This window comes from Pleurodeles waltl, unplaced genomic scaffold (genome assembly GCF_031143425.1).
Source record: "Pleurodeles waltl isolate 20211129_DDA unplaced genomic scaffold, aPleWal1.hap1.20221129 scaffold_39, whole genome shotgun sequence".
Lineage (NCBI taxonomy): Eukaryota > Metazoa > Chordata > Amphibia > Caudata > Salamandridae > Pleurodeles > Pleurodeles waltl.
Window position 1 is genome coordinate 8024653 of NW_027150097.1, and position 12601 is coordinate 8037253.

The window sequence follows — 12601 nt, forward strand, 5'->3', positions numbered from 1 at the left end:
CCTTATCAAAAACAATGTCAACAGTTTCTGTGAATTATCAATAAGATCTGTTGTCCGTTGCTTGCACTAATTTCCTGAAGTTGGCTAAATCGCAGTAAATCGGTAAAGCGGGAAATCACAGCATCTTCAACAAATCGTGATAGAGGGGCCGAGATAAAGGTTTCGACCCTACATATCAAAAGCGCAGCTGTCAATAGTTCAGCAGGTTCATAGTGCGGAAGGTTCAGTGGCACCAGGGTCCCCTGCGTCCCAATCACAGCTGGTTTTTAACTTCTGTATTCAGGGCATGGGAGGGGTGTGTTGCATCGTGCACACACGGTGCCTGTTTCGCAGATAAGATAAGTTTTAATAAATATACAGAGAATAATATAGAGTCATTGGCCACGAGGAACACCTTCCCTGACCTTTTATTCTCTCCGGTTCCACGTCACCGCGCCTACCATCCAACTCCAAAACTCGGGGAGACTAACACTCCCTACCTCCCTTGGTGTGCATCATAGGCGTGCCCATGACGAACACAACATTTCTCCTTAACCAATACAAAACAAACATAGCTGCTCAAAAAAAAGATACTATACTAATCCAGTATACAAGAATAACACACAACAAGAAATGCCACATTCAGTCAATCCACCCCGAATCCTTGCAGCCGCGTTGAGCATGGCGGTCGAGGACTCAAACTGTACCGTTCAAGTCCTTGTCTCAGAGGCACTGAGTTGATTGGTTTGGAGCCAGGCACCTCCTGATCTGAATCTTGAACTGGCTCCAAATTCTGCATGTCCACACCCCCTGTAGTAGATGATTGAGAATTAGTAGCAGTCACCACCGGCCATGTGCACTGGCTCAAAATTCAGCATGTCCACACCCCATGTAGTCGATGATTGAGAATTAGTAGCAGTCACCACCGGATTCACTGTCAGGATGATCCATCCTCTCTCCTTCATCAGCTTCAGATCCCACTGTTTCCCTGAGCAGGAAGGTCTGGAATTGAAAATACAGAGGACATTAAACAACATTCACTCAGTACATGGCACTCATTTTGGTTTATACGCTCGAAATTGAGCCATGAGGGAGGTGTGAAGAGTGTCAGGATGGCCGAGTGGTCTAAGGTGCTGCGTTCAGGTCGCAGCCTCCCTTGGAGATGTGGGTTCAAAACCCACTTCTGACAAGTGTATTTTGCGAGGTGGATACATTTTTGGACTTTTTTTTCCCAAGCACCGTATCAAAAACAATGTCAACAGTTTCTGTAAATTATCGATAAGATCTATTTTCCGTTGCTTGCACTAATTGCCTGAAGTTGGCTAAATCGCAGTAAATCGGTAAAGCAGGAAATCACAGCATCTTCAACAAATCGTGATAGAGGGGCCGAGATAAAGGTTTCGACCCTACATATCAAAAGCGCAGCTGTCAATAGTTCAGCAGGTTCACAGTGCAGAAGGTTCAGTGGCACCAGGGTCCCCTGCGTCCCAATCACAGCTGGTTTTTAACTTCTGTATTCAGGGGATGGGAGGGGTGGGGGTGGTGCGTCGTGCACACACAGTGCCTGTTTTGCAGAGAAGTTTTAATAAATACACAAAGAATAATATGGAGTCTTTAGCCACGAGGAACACCTTCCCCTACCTTTTCTTCTCTCCGATTCCACATCACCGCACCTACCATCCAACTCCAAAACTCGGGGGAGACTAACACTCCCTACCTCCCTTGGTGTGCATCATGGGCGTGCCCATGACGAACACAACATTTCTCCTTAACCAATACAAAACAAACATAGCTGCTCAAAAAAAAGATACTATACTAATCCAGTATACAAGAATAGTACACAACAATAAATACCACATTCAGTCAATCCACCCCGAATCCTTGAAGCCGCGTTGAGCATGGCGGTCGAGGACTCAAACTGTACCGTTCAAGTCCTTGTCTCAGAGGCACTGAGTTGATTGGTATGGAGCCAGGCACCTCCTGATCTGAATCTTGAACTGGCTCCAAATTCTGCATGTCCACACCCCCTGTAGTAGATGATTGAGAATTAGTAGCAGTCACCACCGGCCATATGCACTGGCTCAAAATTCTGCAAGTCCACACCCCATGTAGTAGATGATTGAGAATTAGTAGCAGTCACCACAGGGTCCACTGTCAGGATGATCCATCCTCTCTCCTTCATCAGCCTCAGATCCCACTGTTTCCCTGAGCAGGAAGGTCTGGAATTGAAAATACAGAGGACATTAAATAACATTCACTCAGTACATGGCACTCATTTTGGTTTATAAGCAGGAAATTGAGCCATCAGTCTGGTGTCAAGAGTGTCAGGATGGCCGGGTGGTCCAACGTGCTCCATTCAGGTCACAATCTCCCTTGGAGATGTGGGTTCAAACCCCTCATCTGACAAGTGTCTTTTGCGAGCAGGATACATTTTGGGACTTTTTTTTTCCAAGCACCCTTATCAAAAACAATGTCAACAGTTTCTGTAAATTATCGATAAGATCTATTGTCCGTTGCTTGCACTAATTGCCTGAAGTAGGCTAAATCGCAGTAAATCGGTAAAGCAGGAAATCACAGCATCTTCAACAAATCGTGATAGAGGGGCCGAGATAAAGGTTTCGACCCTACATATCAAAAGCACAGCTGTCCATAGTTCAGCAGGTTCACAGTGCAGAAGGTTCAGTGGCACCAGGGTCCCCTGCGTCCCAATCACAGCTGGTTTTTAACTTCTGTATTCTGGGCATGGGAGGGGTGTGTTGCATCGTGCACACACAGTGCCTGTTTCGCAAATAAGTTTTAATAAATACACAGAGAATAATATAGAGTCATTGGCCACGAGGAACACCTTCCCTGACCTTTTATTCTCTCCGGTTCCACGTCACCGCGCCTACCATCCAACTCCAAAACTCGGAGGAGACTAACACTCCCTACCTCCCTTGGTGTGCATCATAGGCGTGCCCATGACTAACACAACATTTCTCCTTAACCAATACAAAACAAACATAGCTGCTAAAAAAAAAGATACTATACTAAACCAGTATACAAGAATAGTACACAACAAGAAATGCCACATTCAGTCAATCCACCCCGAATCCTTGCAGCCGCGTTGAGCATGGCGGTCGAGGACTCAAACTGTACCGTTCAAGTCCTTGTCTCAGAGGCACTGAGTTGATTGGTATGGAGCCAGGCACCTCCTGATCTGAATCTTGAACTGGCTCCAAATTCTGCATGTCCACACCCCCTGTAGTAGATGATTGAGAATTAGTAGCAGTCACCACCGGCCATGTGCACTGGCTCAAAATTCAGCATGTCCACACCCCATGTAGTAGATGATTGAGAATTAGTAGCAGTCACCACCGGATCCACTGTCAGGATGATCCATCCTCTCTCCTTCATCAGCTTCAGATCCCACTGTTTCCCTGAGCAGGAAGGTCTGGAATTGAAAATACAGAGGACATTAAACAACATTCACTCAGTACATGGCACTCATTTTGGTTTATAAGCTGGAAATTGAGCCATCAGTGCAGTGTCAAGAGTGTCAGGATGGCCGAGTGGTCTAAGGCGCTGCGTTCAGGTCGCAGTCTCTTTTGGAGGTGTGGGTTCGAATCCCACTTCTGACAAGTGTCTTTTGCGAGGTGGATACATTTTTGGACTTTTTTTTTCCAAGCACCCGTATCAAAAACAATGTCAACAGTTTCTGTAAATTATCGATAAGATCTATTGTCCGTTGCTTGCACTAATTTCCTGAAGTTGGCTAAATCGCAGTAAATCGGTAAAGCGGGAAATCACAGCATCTTCAACAAATCGTGATAGAGGGGCAGAGATAAAGGTTTCGACCCTGCATATCAAGAGCGCAGCTGTCAATAGTTCATCAGGTTCACAGTGCAGAAGGTTCAGTGGCACCAGGGTCCCCTGCGTCCCAATCACAGCTGGTTTTTAACTTCTGTATTCAGGGCATGGGAGGGGTGTGTTGCATCGTGCACACATGGTGCCTGTTTCGCAGATAAGTTTTAATAAATACACAGAGAATAATATAGAGTCATTGGCCACGAGGAACACCTTCCCTGGCCTTTTTTTCTCTCCGGTTCCACGTCACCGCGCCTACCATCCAACTCCAAAACTCGGGGGAGACTAACACTCCCTACCTCCCTTGGTGTGCATCATAGGCGAGCCCATGACGAACACAACATTTCTCCTTAACCAATACAAAACAAACATAGCTGCTTAAAAAAAAGATACTATACTAATCCAGTATACAAGAATAGTACAAAACAAGAAATGCCACATTCAGTCAATCCACCCCTAATCCTTGCAGCCGCGTTGAGCATGGCGGTCGAGGACTCAAACTGTACCGTTCAAGTCCTTGTCTCAGAGGCACTGAGTTGATTGGTATGGAGCCAGGCACCTCCTGATCTGAATCTTGAACTGGCTCTAAATTCTGCATGTCCACACCCCTTGTAGTAGATGATTGAGAATTAGTAGCAGTCACCACCGGCCATGTGCACTGGCTCAAACTTCTGCATGTCCACACCCCAAGTAGTCGATGATTGAGAATTAGTAGCAGTCACCACCGGATTCACTGTCAGGATGATCCATCCTCTCTCCTTCATCAGCTTCAGATCCCACTGTTTCCCTGAGCAGGAAGGTCTGGAATTGAAAATACAGAGGACATTAAACAACATTCACTCAGTACATGGCACTCATTTTGGTTTAGAAGCTGGAAATTGAGCCATCAGTGCAGTGTCAAGAGTATCAGGATGGCCGAGTGGTCTAAGGCGCTGAGTTCAGGTCGCAGTCTCCTTTGGAGGCGTGGGTTCGAATCCCACTTCTGACAAGTGTCTTTTGCGAGGTGGATAAATTTTTGGACTTTTTTTTTCCAAGCACCCGTATCAAAAACAATGTCAACAGTTTCTATAAATTATCGATAAGATCTATTGACCGTTGCTTGCACTAATTTCCTGAAGTTGGCTAAATCGCAGTAAATCGGTAAAGCGGGAAATCGCAGCATCTTCAACAAATCGTGATAGAGGGGCAGAGATAAAGGTTTCGACCCTACATATCAAGACCGCATCTGTCAATAGTTCAGCAGGTTCACAGTGCAGAAGGTTCAGTGGCACCAGAGTCCCCTGCGTCCCAATCACAGCTGGTTTTTAACTTCTGTATTCAGGACATGGGAGGGGTGTGTTGCATCGTGCACACACGGTGCCTGTTTTGCAGATAAGTTTTAATAAATACACAGAGAATAATATAGAGTCATTGGCCACGAGGAACACCTTCCCTGACCTTTTATTCTCTCCGGTTCCACGTCACCGCGCCTACCATCCAACTCCAAAACTCGGGGGAGACTTACACTCCCTACCTCCCTTGGTGTGCATCATAGGCGTGCCCATGACGAACACAACATTTCTCCTTAACCAATACAAAACAAACATAGCTGCTTAAAAAAAAGATACTATACTAATCCAGTATACAAGAATAGTACAAAACAAGAAATGCCACATTTAGTCAATCCACCCCGAATCCTTGCAGCCGCGTTGAGCATGGCGGTCGAGGACTCAAACTGTACCGTTCAAGTCCTTGTCTCAGAGGCACTGAGTTGATTGGTATGGAGCCAGGCACCTCCTGATCTAAATCTTGAACTGGCTCCAAATTCTGCATGTCCACACCCCTTGTAGTAGATGATTGAGAATTAGTAGCAGTCACCACCGGCCATGTGCACTGGCTCAAACTTCTGCATGTCCACACCCCAAGTAGTCGATGATTGAGAATTAGTAGCAGTCACCACCGGATTCACTGTCAGGATGATCCATCCTCTCTCCTTCATCAGCTTCAGATCCCACTGTTTCCCTGAGCAGGAAGGTCTGGAATTGAAAATACAGAGGACATTAAACAACATTCACTCAGTACATGGCACTCATTTTGGTTTAGAAGCTGAAAATTGAGCCATCAGTGCAGTGTCAAGAGTATCAGGATGGCCGAGTGGTCTAGGGCGCTGAGTTCAGGTCGCCGTCTCCTTTGGAGGCGTGGGTTCGAATCCCACTTCTGACTAGTGTCTTTTGCGAGGTGGATACATTTTTGGACTTTTTTTTTCCAAGCACCCGTATCAAAAACAATGTCAACAGTTTCTGTAAATTATCGATAAGATCTATTGACCGTTGCTTGCACTAATTTCCTGAAGTTGGCTAAATCGCAGTAAATCGGTAAAGCGGGAAATCGCAGCATCTTCAACAAATCGTGATAGAGGGGCAGAGATAAAGGTTTCGACCCTACATATCAAGACCGCATCTGTCAATAGTTCAGCAGGTTCACAGTGCAGAAGGTTCAGTGGCACCAGAGTCCCCTGCGTCCCAATCACAGCTGGTTTTTAACTTCTGTATTCAGGGCATGGGAGGGGTGTGTTGCATCGTGCACACACGGTGCCTGTTTTGCAGATAAGTTTTAATAAATACACAGAGAATAATATAGAGTCATTGGCAACGAGGAACACCTTCCCTGACCTTTTATTCTCTCCGGTTCCACGTCACCGCGCCTACCATCCAACTCCAAAACTCGGGGGAGACTAACACTCCCTACCTCCCTTGGTGTGCATCATAGGCGTGCCCATGACGAACACAACATTTCTCCTTAACCAATACAAAACAAACATAGCTGCTTAAAAAAAAGATACTATACTAATCCAGTATACAAGAATAGTACAAAACAAGAAATGCCACATTCAGTCAATCCACCCCGAATCCTTGCAGCCGCGTTGAGCATGGCGGTCGAGGACTCAAACTGTACCGTTCAAGTCCTTGTCTCAGAGGCACTGAGTTGATTGGTATGGAGCCAGGCACCTCCTGATCTGAATCTTGAACTGGCTCCAAATTCTGCATGTCCACACCCCTTGTAGTAGATGATTGAGAATTAGTAGCAGTCACCACCGGCCATGTGCACTGGCTCAAACTTCTGCATGTCCACACCCCAAGTAGTCGATGATTGAGAATTAGTAGCAGTCACCACCGGATTCACTGTCAGGATGATCTATCCTCTCTCCTTCATCAGCTTCAGATCCCACTGTTTCCCTGAGCAGGAAGGTCTGGAATTGAAAATACAGAGGACATTAAACAACATTCACTCAGTACATGGCACTCATTTTGGTTTAGAAGCTGGAAATTGAGCCATCAGTGCAGTGTCAAGAGTATCAGGATGGCCGAGTGGTCTAGGGCGCTGAGTTCAGGTCGCAGTCTCCTTTGGAGGCGTGGGTTCGAATCCCACTTCTGACAAGTGTCTTTTGCGAGGTGGATACATTTTTGGACTTTTTTTCCCCAAGCACCGTATCAAAAACAATGTCAACAGTTTCTGTAAATTATCGATAAGATCTATTGTCCGTTGCTTGCACTAATTGCCTGAAGTTGGCTAAATCGCAGTAAATCGGTAAAGCAGGAAATCACAGCATCTTCAACAAATCGTGATAGAGGGGCCGAGATAAAGGTTTCGACCCTACAAATCAAAAGCGCAGCTGTCAATAGTTCAGCAGGTTCACAGTGCAGAAGGTTCAGTGGCACAAGGGTCCCCTGCATCCCAATCAGAGCTGGTTTTTAACTTCTGTATTCAGGGGATGGGAGGGGTGGGGGTGTTGCGTCGTGCACACACAGTGCCTGTTTTGCAGAGAAGTTTTAATAAATACACAAAGAATAATATGGAGTCTTTGGCCACGAGGAACACCTTCCCCTACCTTTTATTCTCTCCGATTCCAAATCACCGCACCTACCATCCAACTCCAAAACTCGGGGGAGACTAACACTCCCTACCTCCCTTGGTGTGCATCATGGGCGTGCCCATGACGAACACAACATTTCTCCTTAACCAATACAAAACAAACATAGCTGCTCAAAAAAAAGATACTATACTAATCCAGCATACAAGAATAGTACACAACAATAAATACCACATTCAGTCAATCCACCCCGAATCCTTGCAGCCGCGTTGAGCATGGCGGTCGAGGACTCAAACTGTACCGTTCAAGTCCTTGTCTCAGAGGCACTGAGTTGATTGGTATGGAGCCAGGCACCTCCTGATCTGAATCTTGAACTGGCTCCAAATTCTGCATGTCCACACCCCCTGTAGTAGATGATTGAGAATTAGTAGCAGTCACCACCGGCCATATGCACTGGCTCAAAATTCTGCAAGTCCACACCCCATGTAGTAGATGATTGAGAATTAGTAGCAGTCACCACAGGGTCCACTGTCAGGATGATCCATCCTCTCTCCTTCATCAGCTTCAGATCCCACTGTTTCCCTGAGCAGGAAGGTCTGGAAATGAAAATACAGAGGACATTAAATAACATTCACTCAGTACATGGCACTCATTTTGGTTTATAAGCTGGAAATTGAGCCATCAGTCTGGTGTCAAGAGGGTCAGGATGGCCGGGTGGTCTAAGGTGCTGCATTCAGGTCACAGTCTCCCTTGGAGACATGGGTTCAAACCCCTCTTCTGACAAGTGTCTTTGCAAGGTGGATACATTTTTGGACTTTTTTTTCCAAGCACCCTTATCAAAAACAATGTCAACAGTTTCTGTAAATTATCGATAAGATCTATTGTCCGTTGGTTGCACTAATTGCCTGAAGTTGGCTAAATCGCAGTAAATCGGTAAAGCAGGAAATCACAGCATCTTCAAGAAATCGTGATAGAGGGGCCGAGATAAAGGTTTCGACCCTACATATCAAAAGCACAGCTGTCCATAGTTCAGCAGGTTCACAGTGCAGAAGGTTCAGTGGCACCAGGGTCGCCTGCGTCCCAATCACAGCTGGTTTTTAACTTCTGTATTCTGGGCATGGGAGGGGTGTGTTGCATCGTGCACACACAGTGCCTGTTTCGCAAATAAGTTTTAATAAATACACAGAGAATAATATAGAGTCATTGGCCATGAGGAACACCTTCCCTGACCTTTTATTCTCTCCGGTTCCACGTCACCGCGCCTTCCATCCAACTCCAAAACTCGGGGGAGACTAACACTCCCTACCTCCCTTGGTGTGCATCATAGGCGTGCCCATGACGAACACAAAATTTCTCCTTAACCAATACAAAACAAACATAGCTGCTAAAAAAAAGATACTATACTAAACCAGTATACAAGAATAGTACACAACAAGAAATGCCACATTCAGTCAATACACCCCGAATCCTTGCAGCCGCGTTGAGCATGGCGGTCGAGGACTCAAACTGTACCGTTCAAGTCCTTGTCTCAGAGGCACTGAGTTGATTGGTATGGAGCCAGGCACCTCCTGATCTGAATCTTGAACTGGCTCCAAATTCTACATGTCCACACCCCCTGTAGTAGATGATTGAGAATTAGTAGCAGTCACCACCGGCCAAGTGCACTGGCTCAAAATTCAGCATGTCCACACACCATGTAGTAGATGATTGAGAATTAGTAGCAGTCACCACCGGATCCACTGTCAGGATGATCCATCCTCTCCTTCATCAGCTTCAGATCCCACTGTTTCCCTGAGCAGGAAGGTCTGGAATTGAAAATACAGAGGACATTAAATAACATTCACTCAGTACATGGCACTCATTTTGGTTTATACGCTCGAAATTGAGCCATGAGCAAAGTGTGAAGAGTGTCAGGATGGCCGAGTGGTCTAAGGCGCTGCGTTCAGGTCGCAGCCTCCCTTGGAGGTGTGGGTTCAAATCCCACTTCTGGCAAGTGTATTTTGCGAGGTGGATACATTTTTGGACTTTTTTTTCCCAAGCACCGTATCAAAAACAATGTCAACAGTTTCTGTAAATTATCGATAAGATCTATTTTCCGTTGCTTGCACTAATTGCCTGAAGTTGGCTAAATCGCAGTAAATCGGTAAAGCAGGAAATCACAGCATCTTCAACAAATCGTGATAGAGGGGCCGAGATAAAGGTTTCGACCCTACATATCAAAAGCGCAGCTGTCAATAGTTCAGCAGGTTCACAGTGCAGAAGGTTCAGTGGCACCAGGGTCCCCTGCGTCCCAATCAGACCTGGTTTTTAACTTCTGTATTCAGGGGATGGGAGGGGTGGGGGTGTTGCGTCGTGCACACACAGTGCCTGTTTTGCAGAGAAGTTTTAATAAATACACAAAGAATAATATGGAGTCTTTGGCCACGAAGAACACCTTCCCCTACCTTTTATTCTCTCCGATTCCACATCACCGCACCTACCATCCAACTCCAAAACTCGGGGGAGACTAACACTCCCTACCTCCCTTGGTGTGCATCATGGGCGTGCCCATGACGAACACAACATTTCTCCTTAACCAATACAAAACAAACATAGCTGCTCAAAAAAAAGATACTATACTAATCTAGTATACAAAAATAGTACACAACAATAAATACCACATTCAGTCAATCCACCCCGAATCCTTGCAGCCGCGTTGAGCATGGCAGTCGAGGACTCAAACTGTACCGTTCAAGTCCTTGTCTCAGAGGCACTGAGTTGATTGGTATGGAGCCAGGCACCTCCTGATCTGAATCTTGAACTGGCTCCAAATTCTGCATGTCCACACCCCCTGTAGTAGATGTTTGAGAATTAGTAGCAGTCACCACCGGCCATATGCACTGGCTCAAAATTCTGCAAGTCCACACCCCATGTAGTAGATGATTGAGAATTAGTAGCAGCCACCACAGGGTCCACTGTCAGGATGATCCATCCTCTCTCCTTCATCAGCTTCAGATCCCACTGTTTCCCTGAGCAGGAAGGTCTGGAATTGAAAATACAGAGGACATTAAATAACATTCACTCAGTACATGGCACTCATTTTGGTTTATAAGCTGAAAATTGAGCCATCAGTCTGGTGTCAAGAGTGTCAGGATGGCCGGGTGGTCTAAGGTGCTGCATTCAGGTCACAGTCTCCCTTGGAGATGTGGGTTGAAACCCATCTTCTGACAAGTGTCTTTGTGAGGTGGATACATTTTTGGACTTTTTTTTCCAAGCACCCTTATCAAAAACAATGTCAACAGTTTCTGTAAATTATCGATAAGATCTATTGTCCGTTGCTTGCACTAATTGCCTGAAGTTGGCTAAATCGCAGTAAATCGGTAAAGCAGGAAATCACAGCATCTTCAACAAATCGTGATAGAGGGGCCGAGATAAAGGTTTCGACCCTACATATCAAAAGCACAGCTGTCCATAGTTCAGCAGGTTCACAGTGCAGAAGGTTCAGTGGCACCAGGGTCCCCTGCGTCCCAATCACAGCTGGTTTTTAACTTCTGTATTCTGGGCATGGGAGGGGTGTGTTGCATCGTGCACACACAGTGCCTGTTTCGCAAATAAGTTTTAATAAATACACAGAGAATAATATAGAGTCATTGGCCACGAGGAACACCTTCCCTGACCTTTTATTCTCTCCGGTTCCACGTCACCGCGCCTACCATCCAACTCCAAAACTCGGGGGAGACTAACACTCCCTACCTCCCTTGGTGTGCATCATAGGCGTGCCCATGACGAACACAACATTTCTCCTTAACCAATACAAAACAAACATAGCTGCTAAAAAAAAAGATACTATATTAAACCAGTATACAAGAATAGTACACAACAAGAAATGCCACATTCAGTCAATCCACACCGAATCCGTGCAGCCGCGTTGAGCATGGCGGTCGAGGACTCAAACTGTACCGTTCAAGTCCTTGTCTCAGAGGCACTGAGTTGATTGGTATGGAGCCAGGCACCTCCTGATCTAAATCTTGAACTGGCTCCAAATTCTGCATGTCCACACCCCCTGTAGTAGATGATTGAGAATTAGTAGCAGTCACCACCGGCCATATGCACTGGCTCAAAATTCTGCAAGTCCACACCCCATGTAGTAGATGACTGAGAATTAGTAGCAGTCACCACAGGGTCCACTGTCAGGATGATCCATCCTCTCTCCTTCATCAGCTTCAGATCCCACTGTTTCCCTGAGCAGGATGGTCTGGAATTGAAAATACAGAGGACATTAAATAACATTCACTCAGTACATGGCACTCATTTTGGTTTATAAGCTGGAAATTGAGCCATCAGTCTGGTGTCAAGAGTGTCAGGATGGCCGGGTGGTCTAAATTGCTGCATTCAGGTCACAGTCTCCCTTGGCCATGTGGGTTCAAACCCCTCTTCTGACAAGTGTCTTTGCGAGGTGGATACATTTTTTGACTTTTTTTTCCAAGCACCCTTATCAAAAACAATGTCAACAGTTTCTGTAAATTATCGATAAGATCTATTGTCCGTTGGTTGCACTAATTGCCTGAAGTTGGCTAAATCGCAGTAAATCGGTAAAGCAGGAAATCACAGCATCTTCAACAAATCGTGATAGAGGGGCCGAGATAAAGGTTTCGACCCTACATATCAAAAGCACAGTTGTCCATAGTTCAGCAGGTTCACAGTGCAGAAGGTTCAGTGGCACCAGGGTCCCCTGCGTCCCAATCACAGCTGGTTTTTAACTTCTGTATTCTGGGCATGGGAGGGGTGTGTTGCATCATGCACACACAGTGCCTGTTTCGCAAATAAGTTTTAATAAATACACAGAGAATAATTTAGAGTCATTGGCCACGAGGAACACCTTCCCTGACCTTTTATTCTCTCCGGTTCCACGTCACCGCGCCTACCATCCAACTCCAAAACTCGGGG

General features: G+C 45.9%; 2 non-coding genes across 2 annotated transcripts; both read left to right on the plus strand.

Annotated features, from left to right (window-relative positions):
• Positions 1 to 3516: 3516 nt before the first annotated feature.
• TRNAL-CAG (transfer RNA leucine (anticodon CAG)) lies at positions 3517 to 3599 on the plus strand. The gene has a single exon. It is a non-coding gene; the product is annotated as a tRNA-Leu (tRNA).
• A 5985-nt stretch (positions 3600 to 9584) lies between these two features.
• Positions 9585 to 9667, plus strand: TRNAL-CAG (transfer RNA leucine (anticodon CAG)). The gene has a single exon. It is a non-coding gene; the product is annotated as a tRNA-Leu (tRNA).
• The last annotated feature ends 2934 nt before the right edge of the window (positions 9668 to 12601 follow it).